Genomic DNA, 16836 nt, shown 5'->3' with positions numbered 1-16836 from the left:
CGAGGGGAAGAGCAGTGTTCGGGCCGGTGCGCCCCGGTAACATGGCTAATAATTTCTCTTCGGATATATTGTTGGCTATGGCTAATGACCTGGCAGGGGGGGAGGTTTCTCCGCGTGTCTCTCTGACTAGCAGAGGGCACAGTGGACGAACAGAGGACGGGACACGGGCGACGTGCGCGTCCCAGGGTCGGGTGACGCGCTTCGTTGGTGTGTCCCGGAAGTACGGTGGTGGGGACCGAGCAGGTCCCCAGTGGAGGGTCTGCCTCCGCAGACGTCGCTGGCTGGGTTGCGGTTGTTTGCTTCGGCCGTTCCCGTGACCCAGTCGCCAGGCGACGCGCAGTAGCGCCGCTGGGGTTTAGTGGGTATTCCGGTCGCCTCTCGGCCGGCGAGTCCCACATACCCTCCCTCCGGGGGGGATGCGTAAATGCATTCCCCAGCGTCAACAAAAAAAAAAAAAAAAAAAAAGGGTTCTGTACTCAGGTATTTTTTCGATATTTGGACAATAAATCAAAAACATAAAATAAATAAAAATCTGTTTTGATTGTGGATACGGAACCCTTCATATGCGAGTCTGACTCGGACTTGAGCGGTTTTCATTCGTTAGGAAGATTATATCAATGGTTTTTTTCATGGGCATAATTATAGAACAAAACCTATACATTACCCGTTACTTACCCAAAAAAACAACTAACAGTTATAAACTAGAAACCCACCTGACGAGACCGATTGTTTACAAAATAGGACCGCCAAGGCACATGACCGGTTTACCGTAAATTATTTTTATCCTATTTATTTACGTAAGTACTTATACAGGGTGTTTGGTATTAGTATAATGACGACACGTACCCATGCTAGTTTGATCTGATAAATACAATGCTGAAGTATAATGACGAAATAAAATTATAAAAATTTCCATACAAAATTAAAAAAAAAATCATGTCAAAGTTTTCATGACCCTACCGTGCCCCTAACTCACTGAGATCGTTGGCCATCTTTAGATAGGCGGAGCCAACGATCTCAGTGAGTTAGGGTACGTTAGGGCCATGAAAACTTGGACATAGAAAAAAATTTAAATTTTGTATGGAAATTTTTATAATTTTATTTCGTCATTTTACTTCAGCATTGTATTTACCAGATCAAAGTAGCATGGGTACGTGTCGTCATTATATACTACCAAACACCCTGTATAGAAGGTTATAAATAAATAACCACATTTGCACTAAATATCAAGGTTACAAGTCAACCTTATTAAAAAAAAACATTGTTTTGCTTCTTGATTAAAATCGATCATAAGTAAGTTATTCGTATTTTCGTTTTCTATTTTTATTTGCCATCCTTTGTGTTTAGGATTCCGTACTCGAACGGTCCTTTTTGATTTACAAGTTTGTAATTATTTTTATTTTTAACCCCCGACCCAAAAAGAGGGGTGTTATAAGTTTGGCGTGCGTATCTGTGCATCTGTCTGTGGCATCGTAGCTCCTAAACGAATGAACCGATTTTAATTTAGTTTTTTTTTGTTTGAAAGGTGGCTTGATCGAGAGTATTCTTAGCTATAATCGAAGAAAATCGGTTCATCCGTTTGAAAGTTATCAGAGGTTTTTGTGTCGGGGGTTTTTTAAATTTTGAGTTATTTAAAGAGGTGTTGAATTTTAATTTTCTTAGCGCGAGGGCCCACTTCGCCCACGCCTAGCGTCTCTGGATGAGGAAGGCAGTGTTTGGTGGCGCGCTCTTGACAAAGCATATTTCCGAAAGTGGACGCATACTGGCTGATGGATTGGATTGGATTGTGGTACATGAGTGTCATGCCAATCGTACGAGTAAGTCGGAAGGATTATGGTAGGTATTGATTGCATCAAAGTTTGGCAATAGAGGGCGGGACCTTTGGCAATCGACTACACTCATGCTATATTTCATATTTGTAGATATTATCGATATTTCTGGTCATCTGTTGATGATTTCGACCTCGTGACTAGGGTAAAAATACTATTATGTATTGTATAACATATTCCTAGACCATTAGTTCATTGAAATTTTAACTTTAAACTTAAATGCCTGAGAGGTTATTTTAGTTTGACCGGGTCGCTAAATACTATATTGTTAGAATATTTTTGTCAAGCGAATTCGAACTTTAGGTGGAGTAGATTTTTCTTTAGTTAGTTGCTTGGTTGCTACGATGGATTGGCATTTAATGGGTCGTCTGCCAACTTTGATGCGTAATTGTAAAAAAATTACTTGGTAATTGTTACACGTGACGTGCCACGTGCTTCGTTACGGTTGCTTTGTTTAGTTCATTATCATCTTTTTTATGAAAATCAGTTTTGTACGGTTTTTTCTTGCCGCAGATTCATTTTTTTTATTTTTATTTTATTTTAGGCATTTTTATCAGGGCCTTTTAAGTCGCCCATGAAAAAAACATATTTTTTTGGTTAGTAATTAACAACCTACCTAGGCAGTAAAATTTTACTAACCAAGTTTGCAATTTACTAGAGATGTACCGAGTACAAAGTCACCGAGTACCTACCGAGTTTTACTCGGTTTTACTTGTGCCAACCGGCTCCAATCAAAAGGAAGGCCGTGAGCTTTGTATAGTGTATTTTACTATCTTTAGGTAGGTATCTGACGACCGAATACTCGGCATTTGGACCGAGTTATTCGGCCAAACTACGATTAGCTAAAAAATTGATGAGTATGCCGAGTACCGAGTAATAAACGAGTTCTCGGCCCATCTCTACAATTTATCAAAGTTATCAATTTTGGAAACAAGCTCAGCCATAACAAAATCATATTTTCAAAGCTAAGTCGTGTGAGATGAAATCCATACCATATTTTACTCATTTTAGAAAGCGGAAGTGTCTATCTGTTCTTTTCACGACTCATTTCATTTGGTTCTGTAAAAAGATAATTACTGTCTATCTTTGCTGTACACCTATTCTACTCCCTTTACAACCTCTCGCACTGCCAAGGGTCACTGGTAGAGATCTCTTATATAGATAAGTGCTTCCCTGTGCACTTTTCTTTCTTTTTATTTTTATTGTCACAACTTTCTGGTACAAAAAAAAAGATAGTTACTTAGCGTCACAGAATAGGTAGCTAGGTAAGCTAGGTATTTCTCAGATGATCGCTCAAAGACTACTCACATTCGCCAAAAAATCGGTCAAACTCAAGTGTGAGCGGACATGCATACGAAGGGTTCCGTACTATACGAGAAATAACCGCCATTATGAGATTTTTATTATTTGTTGTTATAACGGCAAAAGAAATACACATTCTGTGAAAATTTCTACTCTCTACATATTATAGTTTATGAGATACAATACAGCGTACAGCACGCTGACAGACATACAAGGACCCGGGATAGCGCAGGCTTCCTCTGATCAACCCATTTCCGCCCCACTACTGAGTACGGGTCTCCTCTCAGAATGAGAAGGGTTTAGGCCATAGTCTGCCACGCTGGCCCGATGCGGATTGGCAGACTTCACACACCTTTGAGTACATGGAGAACTCTCACGGTTTCCTCACGATGTTTTCTTTCACCGTTAAAGCAAGTGATATTTAATTGCTTAAAACGTACATAACTGAAAAGTTAGTGGCGCGTGCCCGGGATCGAACCCCCGACCTCCGATTGGGAGGCGGACGTTCTGACCACTAGGCTATCACAGCGCACAGGCTTAGTAATATGTAATAGCACTTAGGGTCCCCTTGGCATTCACCGTGCATGGAACCCTAGAAATCGTAGCCAACAGAGGCGCCAGAATAAAAAATAAATAAAGATTACAATGACGTTTCATTAAATTATAATTAATACAGATTACAACGAGGGCGTGTGTCTGTGTGTACAGCGTGTAGCCAGAACGCTAGCAAAAACTAAGACAGATGATAAACAGATTACTGATAAGATACCACAAAAAAACGCGAAAAACCTCCACTTTTTTTGATGTAACATCGACTTTTCATCGATTCGACATCGATTTTTGATTGACCTAACATCCGTTAGGTCATTTTTTTTTCGTAAAAAATATACTTAACCTATGTCACCCGGACCTTTACAACGCATCAATTGACACCTCATTCATCAAAATCGGCGCGGTAAAGGCAAACATACATATACATACTTACATACATACATTACATACATACATAGACTACAAAAATCACAACCCTTCCTTTTGGCTTTGCCGCAGTCGGGTAATAAGGCAATTTATTTATTATGGTTGTTGGCATTGAATTGAATTCAAAATTCAAATTCAAAATATTTTTATTCAATTAGACTTTTACTTTTAAGTACTTTTGAATCCTCAAGTGCATCTACCACTGGTTCGGAATGCCTTTCCTACCGAGAAAAACCAGCAAGAAACTCGGCGGTTGCTCTTTTAAAAGATTTGATATACTTACAATAAAATTCTTCTGTGTTTAGGTAGTATAATAATAACGCTAACTTTTTGCTAGCGTTATAGTTGTACTAGCTGATACCCGCGACTTCGTTCGCGTGTATGTAGGTTTTTTAAAATTCCCGTGGGAACTTTATGATTTTCCGGGATAAAAAGTAGCTTATGTACTAATCCAGGGTATAATCTATCTCCATTCTAAATTTCAGCCCAATCCGTCCAGTAGTTTTTGCGTGAAGGAGTAACAAACATACACACACACACACACATACAAACTTTCTCCTTTATAATACACTAGCTAACGCCCGCGACTTCGTCCGCGTGGATTTAGATTTTTCGAAATCCCGTGGGAACTCTTTAGTTTTCCGGGATAAAAAGTAGCCTATGTGCTAATCCAGGATATTATCTATCTCCATTCCGAATTTCAGCCAAATCCATCCAGTAGTTTTTGCGTTAAGGAGTAACAAACATACACACACACACACACATACAAACTTTCGCCTTTATAATATTAGTGTGATATTAGTGTGAAGTGTGATACACGCTGTATGTGCCGCTGCGACATATAGGCTACTACAAAGTTAAAAGGTCATTGAATCTGCATGCTTATTAAAAACAGGCGTAACTAGTTGCCATGTACGTATTTATTATTTGTGATTCGATATGCGCCAACCGATGCCTACCTACAGTGGAAAATAACCATAGTACGCGACAGATCGAGGTGGCAATCAGGACGCCCAGCACACCCGCACAACCTCCGTGCTAACCCGGTGAGGGATAGCGCGGGTGTGCGGGGCGTCCCGCGCCTCATACCCCGATTGCCATCTCGATCTGTCGCAATATTCTGTGTTTTAATTTGAATAGTTCTATAGTGACCTTACTAAAGTTTGCTATTAGTTTATCGTAACAAATTAATTGGTTTAGTTGGCAGTGCTTTGTTTTTTTTTTAAAACCATTTGTTGCCTAATAATAATAAGTACATAGGATATTTATATGCTAGTACATACTAGCAAATACATAGTAGTTAATGTCATGCTATTATAGTAATATATTCTGTGACCTTAGGTCTATAATAGTTTTCCTTTTTGGGACAAGTTTCTAGAGCCAATTGGTTGACAAATATTATATGGCACTAAAGTATCTTCTAGGCGAGCGCGCTCCCACCTAAGCAATTACCTACCTTACTTAATAAAATAATTATAATTAATTTTTCATCATTATTGTCGTCAAGCGTAAGCCATCTTGGAATAATTGTTTTGTTGGTTTGTCCTTCAATCACGTTGCATCGGAGACACGGATCGACCTTGGATCGACGTGATTTTTTGGATGAGTATATTAAAAGACCAGCAGAGTGACATAGGCTACTTTCTATCCCGGAATACCAAAGAGTTCTCACGGGATTTTTAAAGACCTAAATCCACGCCGACGAAATCGCGGGCGTCAGCAGTATTCGTAGTTGGCTATAAAAATGTTTGTATGAAATAGGCTGAAGTTACTACCTACGTAGGTTTATTTCCAAAACAAAGGTTAATCTTGCCTAAGGTAGTTAAATATAGCATTGTTGGTTGTTGCTACGCCCATAAATACTATGTTATCAAACCACACTACACGTGGCAAATCGTAAACTTTGAATAGGTATTATTGAATGGTCAAGGCCTTTACTCTAACCACTCGAATGGATGAAAGTTTTTTTTAAATAAAGCGGGCACACGAGCAGGCTGGTCATCTGATATCCGCCAATGAATATTTGCAGCACCAGAGGACACCGCACCACCAGCACCAGAGGAATTGCCGGCCTTTCAGGAATTTGTTGGCCCGCCCCATGAATAACCCCATGTTGTAATCTAATGGGAACACCGTCGGAGGAACTTGGTTCCATGTGCGTGGAAAAAATGATCTGACACAACGGGCGGTCAAAGTGCACGCATTCGAATTCTCCATAATATTGTACTCATACGTATGAAGTCTGCCAACCTTTGACAAGCATTCTGATAGAACACTAACCTCAGATCACTGAAAGAATTTTAGTTCGGTTTTCACCATAGGCGTATATTTTCCTGGTCAGGTGCATGTTTGACTGCGGAAAACGAAGTCCTAGGTTCGATTTCCGGGTTAGGTTAAAAATTGTTAGGATATTGGGGTTTTCTGTCAAAATATTAGCCCGAAGTAGTAAATTGTCGATGTCTTACCCCTGTGTCTCGGAGAGCAAGTAAAGCCGTCAGTCCTGCACCTGATCTCACTCCGGTCGTGTCGGATTGCCGTCTCTTTGTACTATGAGAGTAAGGCAATAGAGAGTGCACCTGTGTTTGAAGTGTAAGCGCAAACGCAGGTCTATACCAGAATAATTCAATCATTAGTGTAGGCAAGTATAGAACTATTCGAATCACTAGTCAAATTCTTGCGTTTATTTTTAACCACCAAAAGTTTAGTAACGCATAAATGCTATATCGAGAATCGAACGTGCGACCTGCATTCTAAGCCGTATGACTCACGAACAGTCGAACACGTGTATGCAACTCGATCGATGTCAAATCAATTACCTACCTAGCGTAAAAATCGAAAACGAATCGATAAACCGTTTGCGTAATCGATTGCGTTAGTCGGTAGTTATTTCCTGGTTTAAGATTTTTGATAATGTTATCAACACGTACGTCCAACACCAACACAAAACAACGTCATTACTCGTCATCGTCATCGTCATTAATCTGTCGCCAGCTAACTACTGAGAACGGATCCTCTTTCGGAATGAGAAGGGTTTGTACAAGTAAACAATAACATCAATCGGATTGTAATACCAATTACAATCCGGGTATCTTTAAAACAAGAGTGAATAGGCACCTTCTAGGTAAACGCGTCCCATCTTAGACCACATCATCACTTTCCATCAGGTGTGATTGTAGTCAAGCGCTTGCCTATAGTGAATAAAAAATAAATAAAAAAAAAACAGTTTGTACAAAAGTACACCGCGCTGTCCAAGTGCGGATTGGCAGACTTCACGCACCTTTGAGAACATTATGGAGTACTCTCAGGCAAGCGGGTTAACTTATGCCGTTTTCGTTCATTGTTACAGCAAGTGATATATTTTAATTGCTTGAAACGCACATACTTACCTATAGTACGCGACAGGCCGAGATGGCAATCGGGGGGTGGGGGGGGGGGGGGGGAGAGGGGGGGGAGGGCCCGCACATCCGCCCCCGCGCCAAGTGCGGGCGAGCGCGGGTGACGTGCGGGTATGCGTCCTCCCGCCTCATACCTCGATTACCATGTCCACCTGTCGCGGACTTACACCTCCGAAAAGATAGAGGTGTGTACCCGGGGTCGAACGCTGGACCCCCGAATAAAAAGCCGCAGCACTAGGCTATCACTCTAGAAAATATACAGTTCAAATTACTTCACAATTTTAGTAAACTCAATTTTGCTCGCGATTTCATAAGCGTAGGGTTTTTTTTTGAAGTTTAAAAAATTAAAAGTTTTAAATGTCCATATATTTAAACCACATACCTAAAAAATTTTAATAACTTAGAATATGATTATTGTTAAAGTAAAAATATGTCTGATTGCACATTTATAACAAAAACTTTTCATGTGTTTGCAGATGTTTATGCTACTAAGTACCTAGTGGTCTATAAATAAAAACTTCAATTTCTAGTACGAAGCATTCTATTTCCATTCAAAATTCAATGATTCAAGGCCTGTTTTGTATCCACTGATAAGAGACCTCAATGCAAGTCTAAAATCAGAACGTAGCGGTAGATATATTTAGATTTCAGATACATCTTTGATTCATCAGAATCGGAGCGAATCCGTTACATGACTGTATTTCAAATTTCAAGTAAACGGGTCCCGTTGTTATGTAAACTCATTTCGTAACGGTGTACCGTAATGTATTCCGACTTATGGATTCACTGAAACGCAAAACAATCGAGTAACTGTGGTTTTACAGTGACGCTTTCGCCAGCGCGGTTGGTAAGCGTCGCGGGCCACGAGCTTTGCGTCTCTTGGATCGTTACATAGTCGCGCGGATGGCCCGCGCTGACGGCAATTCGGCCACCACGCTTACCACCCGCGCGGACGGTAAGCGTCACTGTAAAACCAGCCTGAACGTTTCATTTTAGGATATATACAGACGATTTTTATTAAACCCCCGACCCAAAAAGAGGGGCGTTATAAGTTTGACGCGTGTATCTGTGTGTCTGTGGCATCGTAGCTCCTAAACTAATGAACCGATTTTAATTTAGTTTTTTTTTTTTAATTTGAAAGGTGGCTTGATCGAGAGTGATCTTAGCTATAATCCAAGAAAATCGGTTCAGCCGTTTGAAAGTTATCAGCTCTTTTTAGTTACTGTAACCTTCACTTGTCGAAGGTGTTATAAGTTTTTAATTTACACTTGTTTGGATTGCAAGCTAAGTGAAAATTGAAGGTTTTAGAGCGGGCAGTGGAAGTTTGAGTGCAGTTATGTCAACTGCAACATTTATCTGCAAGTTTAGAGTTAGCTTGCAGGCCAACAACTGTGTAGTGTAGAATGTAGACTAAATATTACGCCACGCTACGCTACGTCGGCTACTCATTTTTTAAGATTGGTTTTGGTTCTAGCCTTTTGAATATATCCCTTTTCTAGTTTATTTATTTCCCTGGTCTTAATAACCGATTTCCAAAAAAGGAAGATGCTAGATTTGTTTCTTTTATGGTTTAAATATTTATTACTAGAGGATGCCCGCGACTTCGACCGCGTGGATTTAAGTTTTAAAGATTTCGTGGGAACCGTTTGATTTTCCGGATAAAATGTCTATTTCAATTACAGGACCGCAAGCTACCTCGGTACCAAATTTCATACAAATCGGTTAAGCGGATGGGTTTTTAGGAATCCCGTGGGAACTCTTTGATTTTCCGGGATAAAAAGTAGCCTATGTCCGTCGCCGGGATATAAGCTAACCCTGTACCTTTCGTCAGAATCGGTTAAAATGTAGGGCCGTGAAAAGGTAGCAGACAGACACAGACATACACACTTCCGCATTTATAATATTAGTATGGATGAAGCACTCATGTTGCTTGAAAGTACATCACGGATGTTGTGTAGACGGTGTCTACAGCAAAAAGTCTAAACTGGCGCCATAATTATGTATTCATTAGCCAAACGCCACCTACTCATAAAATAATAACTATTCATCACTTCGTCAATATTTTGAAGTCATCTGCTGTTTTGGTAGGTGTTCTATTTTTAAATCGATGGGTGGTGGCGTGCGTGCAAGTGCTCATGTCGTTCCAAGATTTCAGCAATTCGCAATATTAGCCTGACTGCCCAAAAAAAGAGTTTAATGTTTTCAGGGTTCATGTAGAGTTTTTTTATTCCTCCATACTTAACTTTTAAACGCCTGAACAGATTTCGATGTATGGTCTCTCTCTCTCTTCTGGCTTCACAAAGATTAGCCAATGTCAAGTTTGTAGTTATTTGTAACAAGTTAGTTAAAATATACAAGTATGGACCCCGTCTGTGCCGGCACTCGCCGACATACGCACAGCACCCCTTTAGAGCGCTTTCCAGTCAGTTTTAACAAAAAAAAACACTCCAAAACGGCAGAGCATGCCCGCCAGCTAACACCAACACAGATGAAGTCTCGATGTATGGTACCTATATCGTTAGAATCCTTACATCATCTCGAGTGACAGGCAATAATTAAAAAAAAAAGTTCAATATGGCTGCCATATCGCCATTTTTAAACGTGATAGTTTTACTTTTTATTAGTTCGTTTTTTGGCAGGTCAGCCGTAGTGCAGTGGCAGCTTTGGTATTTTAAAATTAGATTCCAAGTTCTGTTCATTGATAGTAGAAAAAAAGATTATTTTGTCTTCTCCTTTATTAATACCTAGAAATTATTACTTTGAAACTTGAAAGCCACCGACTACGGGCTGTGCTACGGTCTATTAACTTTTTCACTCCTCTGTTTTAAAGTAAATATCTGATAAAAATAATATGCTAATCATCAAAGCTGTAAAATAATGTAATAAATTAAATTAATTTATGATTGTTATTAATGTTTTTTCGGAAATACACGCGACTTGTAAGCGTTAATCATTTTTCCGGGTGCTTGTAACAGCAACGCCAACACGGCTGGGGTGTCTTGCCAAGACCAATTAATTTTTGTAATCCAGGCGAATTTATAAAAATACAAGTTTAAAAAATATAAGTACAGGACATTGCCTGTGACTTTGTCCACCCGCATATAAGTTTTGTTTCAATCCCGTGGTAACTCTTTGTTTTTCAGGAACAACAGTATAAAGTACTGTATGTGATGGACATACGGTCCGGTCCATCCGTTTAACCGATTTTGACAAAATTTGGGACACAGGCTAGTTTTCGTCTTCGAGGATCAAATAGTCAAAGTTCCATCTTAGACCACATCATCACTTTTTGTGTGATTGTGGTCAAGCGCGTGGCTATAATGACTGAAAAAAAAGTCGCGGGCAGGATCTATGTGTTTTGAATATCTATTAATCCCCCGAAGAAAAAGCTTCTTGATTGAGGACCGTTGGGATATTGTGAATCTATCAACCTTCCATCGAACGCCATCGTACAGGGCAAAATGGAGGCCAGCAGAGGACAGGAAAGTCGTCTATGTGGTGGAAAAATGAATTGATGAAAGAATTTCATTTTAGCACGAGTGCACCAGGCTATCAGCTAGCAGGGAGAAATGGCGAATGCTCGTAAGGCGTATAACATCGGCCCTCAAAAACGTCACCAGCTCTGCCAAGAGTATTACGACGAAGAATAGTAAATTACTCTTCCGTTTAGTCTGTAATTGGCCTGAATCCTTTCGAAATTCAAACCGCTCGCTCCTCTTAAATTTCTTTGATAATTTAGCTATTTATTAAACTGATAAATTGTACTGGGCATTTGTATTACATTCAGTGCCACAAAAGCCACGGTCGGTTTTACCGGGCACCGCTTTAACTATGTTTTTTTTTTGCTATTGAGCCTTTAAATCGAAAAGTTTGTTTACAATTTCCTTTGGCCACAGATGATGCAAATAAATTTTCCACGTGGACAATTGGATTTGTTACATTCAGTGCCACAAAAGCCACGGTCGGTTTTACCGGGCACCCCGTTAACTATGTTTTTTTTTGCTATTGAGCCTTTAAATCGAAATGTTTGTTTACAATTTTCTTTGACCACAGATGATGCAAATAAATTTTCCACGTGGACATACAACATCGATCGTTAACACTTAATTCGTTAGCGTCCGATCAAAGGAGATCAAACGGAGCCCTGCGTGTCAACATTACCGATACTTGACGCGACGTGTGACGTGGTAGTTTAAAATACGCATTACCGTAGTTAAATTTAACTATTTAACTGCTAAATTTAAGTATTAGTAATATCCACGAGAAGTAGGCTTACGACTTTACTCGTATTGCACTCGTACAACATCGATTGGTTCTTGAATCGTTAAAAAATATTAGAAATCAGATGATGCGCGCAACTCCGTCAATGTAGAATGTAGATAGATATAGGTTTATAAAAATATCGTGGGAACTCTTTGATTTCCCCAGATAAAAAGTAGTCTATCTGTTAGCAAATGCCTGCGACTTCGTCAGCGTAGGGGTTTAAATATTCTAGCAGTACCTATATAAGATACTGTATTTTATGAAGATCGCGCGGTCCGATGGATTGGCCATAGGTAAGTAACTCTACTTTTCTCGCTGTGAGATTGATATGTCAAAGTGTGAACAGAAAATGGATTTGTCTACACCTGGGCCCCAAGTCTACTATTGCAATTGTGTTTCAGTTGTCTATCAATGACATCTTAATTGTTACTTTTAGCAATTTTGGCAGTCTACTAATTCAATGGCGTCACAATTGTTTTCCGATGGCGTGCCACTGACACTTCAATGACACAATTGTAAAAATTGGTAGTCCCGTACTTAATGACAAGTCAATGATCGAATTTAAGCGTAGTCTGCTAATAGTTTGACAGTTGCAATGACCATTGGATCGCCATTGAACTATCATTGATGCGCCATTGTGCTGTCATTGCTTTTAAGCCAGTGATTGTTTGGTTTTACAAGGGTTTTACCAGGGCCCCAAGTCTGCTATTTTACATGATTTGTCATTGAACTACAATGCAATTTTAATTCAATTACCATTGGTTCACAATTTCGTAGTCTACTAAATTCACAATGGTCGACCGATGGTCTTGTAATTGGATTGTAGTTGCATTGTAGTTGGTATTGCCATTTGCTCAAAAAGCGTTTGCCGAAATGAGTCCAAAAAAAATAATAAATATTAAAAACGTTTATTTAAGCTAGATTCGATTATAAATGTTATCTATTTGTGTTTTAAAGATTAAGCCTTAAGTAAAATTATCATAATAAGCCAAAAAGATAAATTTTAAGTGCGATCTAAAAAATAAAATGTCAAAAATAATTATATTTCATCTGTAATTGTCGAATTGACATTAAATGTCAATGGCATTTGATAGTTCTGCAATTCATAGAGATAGTATATGTATAAACAACTTGATTTTAGTATTTTGATTTTTGATTTTTGAGGCGACTTGCGAATACCTACCTAGGTAGACAGAATATTTAAATCTGTGAAGTGTGAATATTATAAGGGACTGCGAAAATGGTAGTAGGGGAGCAGATTTCGTCGCTGCTAGACTATTTGGAGAGCCATTCCTGTCACTGCAACCGCACCAGTGACGGGGCAAAGCCTGGCTAAGCGGCGTTCGCAGGCCAGGCTTGAGCAGATATCGAGGCCAAAATGCAGACGCATTTTGGCTCAAGCCCAGGCGACGGAGAACTTGGCTGCAGCAATTGTCAGACTGGGGACGGCAACAAACCAAGCTGCTGCTAGGCTGGCTGCAGCAATTGAAAAGTTTGCTGCTGTATTTAACAGGACAGCAGGAGGAGCAGGAGATGCAACGAGTGTTGCATTCCCCTCGAAAAAGGTTGCCTTTTTATTCATTTAATATTTAAAAACATTTAGTCATTATATTATCCATACTAATATTATAAATGCGAAAGTGTGTCTGTCTGTCTGTCTGCTACGTTATCACGGCCCAACCGCTGAACCGATTGTGATGAAATTTGGTACATAACATGGGCTACATCTCGGGGAAGGACATCAGCTACTTTTTATCCCGAAAAATCAAAGAGTTCCTGCGGGATTTTAAAAAACCGAAATCCACGCGGGCGAAGCCGTGGGCATCCTCTAGTATTGAATAAACAGGAGTTTATTGTTTTCAGAAATGTCCCACAAAACAGCTATCAGAATCAGAATCTGATGACTACATTCAAGGTACAATTTAGTGTCTGTTCAAAGAAATTAAATGGAAAATACTCTGGTAATGGTGTCAGATCAGCAAATTATTATCAATTACTATGCTTGGAGTTTCCAATATTAATCTAATCAAATATTGAATAGAAACAGACATTACATTGTGAAATTCCATGATATTTAAAGAAAAATTAATATTCCTATGTTTCGCTATAATCACTAAACAGTTATGCGGATTATAGGAAAGAAATAATATTTTTTCTTTAAAAATCTAATCAAAGTCTAGTCAAAATTCAAAATCATTTATTTCAATTATTTATTATTAATTTCATGCATTTCTCCACAGCCTGTTGATGAGAGCCTGCTGCAGCACTCTACCTTCAAGCAGACCTTGGTTAACTCGATGGCTTTGTGAATGCTGTCCATCAATAGCACTTTCCAACTCTCGGCCCTTGAATTGTGTTCATCCTAAAATATACAATAATGTTGTTTAATTCATAATAATATTACTCTTATATATTAAGGATATTTTAATCTTTTTATGTTAAATGAATAAACATATTTGTGGAAATTTGTTGTTTTTTTTTTTAAGAATAAACAAAAATTAAATCACATACCTGTTGCAGATGAAGAGCTTCCACAGGCATGAGTGGAGGCACGGGCGTTGGTCTTGTTTGCAATACTGTGCAAAATATAACATGCATTCACAATCTTGCCTGTGGTGATTGGACTGTAATGCAAAGCATGTGCTCGGAGCAAACATCTGAAAAAAATAATTTGTAAATAAAACACCTATCAATCAAACTATAATATTTGCTATAGTTTATTTGTCTAGGACACCCTTTTTTTAGGGTTCCGTACCTCAAAAGGAAAAACGGAACCCTTATAGTATCACTTTGTGTCAAGAAACCTAAAGGTTATACCTATAAGTAGGTAAAACCTATACTTCCCGTTGACCTAGAATCATGAAATTGGGCAGGTAGGTAGGTCTTATAGCACAAATACAGGAATAAATCTGAAAACCGCGAATTTGTGGTTACATCATTTAAAAAAAAATGAAAACCTGTTTCAATTTTCAAAGTAAGATAACTATACCAAGTGGTGTATCATATAAAAGGGCTTTACTGTACATTCTAAAACCTGAAAATCCAACCAACATTAGGAAACCTACAACAGTTAGGAAAAGTTGAATTTCTCACTTAGCTTTCATGGCATTCCGGTCATGCTGGATGGGCCATTTGTTAAATTTGGCATTGAGTGTCTCTGTAACTTGCCTCACAGCTCTTGACACAGTCTTCTGTGGAGGGCACTCCGCCCAACTAATGTCTGGTATGAGATGGTGTATAAAATGCTAAGGCTATCAGAATCTGCAACAGTAATACATTACATTCATACCTACCAACTTCATGTATTCTTAGATTATAGCCATGCCTTTAGAGATAAGCAATGATAATTTGAAGTTGTTTTCTAACCTTCGTCTCCGCAAATATTCCATCATTCCGTTGTGGTCTCGGAATAAGTGGAGTGAGCTGCTCCACTAGCTCCTTTACAGTTTCCTTCCCAAGGCGAAACATTTTTACAAAGGATATATCCTGAAAGGGGTCTATATTGCTCGTTAGCAAGCGAGTATCAATATCAACTCCTGAGTATCAACCGCGTTGGCCAATTCCAAAATATTCCATCTTATTCTAGACATTATGCCTAGGTGTTCACCTTACAACGTAGAAAGATAACAACTAAATACCCAAACTATTGCTAAACATGATGTTAAACCCGTAAAACCAAACAAACACTGGCTTAAAAGCAATGACAGCACAATGGCGCATCAATGATAGTTCACTGGCGATTCAATGGTCATTGCAGCTGTCAAACTATTAGCAGACTACGCATACATTCGATCATTGGCTTGTCATTAAGTACGGGACTACCAACTATTTACAATTGCGTCATTGAAGTGTCAGTGGCACGCCATCGGAAAACAATTGTGACGCCATTGAATTAGTAGACTACCAAAATTGCTAAAAGTAACAATTAAGATGTCATTGATAGACAACTGAAACACAATTGCAATAGTAGACTTGGGGCCCAGATCAATACGTGGCCATTATCAGAACTGCACGAAAGAAAGGCAATCCTTACAATGTTACCGAAATGTGCTATTCAGACTTTGTTGATATAAAAAATCTTACAGAGATATGCGGTGCTCAATTTTCAAAAAATACTGAAGGCGAAACAGTTAGAATGAGTGACATTAAAATAATGAAATTTGAAAAACATCAAGATTCCAACCACATTGGCATTTATTATAAAACTTCCTACTCAGATACAGATTTCAAAGAAATACAATTCCGTAACAATCGTTCGTCTCGAACACGTACTAGCACTGATCTTCAAGATTTCCAGTTGAAGCCTTTATATCAGTCCAGATTAAAATTGAGTGATAGAAAAAACAGCGACCTAAAGAGTTTAATTAACAGTAATATAATACCACAGAGTTACGCATTGTCATATTACAACAGCATCTTGTTTTAGCAATACTAAAACGGGATGTTATTGTAATAAGACAACTTATTATTGATGATTATTGATTTAGAAAAACAATGAGTACTTAACATTATTTTTAAGTTTTTTACGAGATTTTTTATATAACATTATATATGGCAATAGGTTTGCCTCATTATTCTAATTAAGTGATACAAGTCAACATAACTTTGATTAGCCCTGAGCAGCTTTCGTGGATAGGGAAATAATGCTGTGATTGTAACTTTGTTAAATTAAGAAAAATGCTATTTTCAATTGGTTTGTTCCTCGTCAAACTGATTGTTAATGAATAAATAATTAAAAAGATACATAACAAGTAGTTAATATAGTAAGATACTTACATGCTGTGATTTAAATGTACAAATTTCTCAAGACTGATTAATAAATAACTATGCCAAATGATTGTATGGATCTCTCTTTAAATTATAATAAAACACTATTAATTTTGGAATGTTTTTTTATTTGGTTATATTATAACACCACAACAAATGCCAACTTTATGATTTTTAATTTAAATGTTAAATAATATTATTGTATTTATGAAATTTTAATAGTTTTCTATTTAGTAACATCAGTTGCACTGTAATTTCATAGTAATATAACATAATGAACAAATTATTAATGGTAAAGTGTT

The 16836-nt window shown here is 38.3% G+C and overlaps 1 protein-coding gene and 1 long non-coding RNA gene across 4 annotated transcripts in view; one reads left to right on the top strand and one right to left on the bottom strand.

The window, feature by feature from the left end:
• The window catches only part of LOC123876354, a 219001-nt gene that overhangs the window by 150123 nt on the left and 52042 nt on the right, over nucleotides 1–16836 (top strand). The gene's annotated exons all lie outside the window — the stretch shown is intronic.
• LOC123876369 lies at nucleotides 13950–14947 on the bottom strand. The gene is made up of 3 exons (XR_006798330.1): nucleotides 14861–14947; nucleotides 14279–14424; nucleotides 13950–14129 (listed from the first exon to the last, which is right to left on the bottom strand). It is a non-coding gene; the product is annotated as an uncharacterized LOC123876369 (long non-coding RNA).

The sequence above is a fragment of the Maniola jurtina genome, chromosome 21, assembly GCF_905333055.1.
Source record: "Maniola jurtina chromosome 21, ilManJurt1.1, whole genome shotgun sequence".
In the NCBI taxonomy this organism is placed as follows: domain Eukaryota; kingdom Metazoa; phylum Arthropoda; class Insecta; order Lepidoptera; family Nymphalidae; genus Maniola; species Maniola jurtina.
This window is presented reverse-complemented; position numbering and strand designations above follow the sequence as displayed.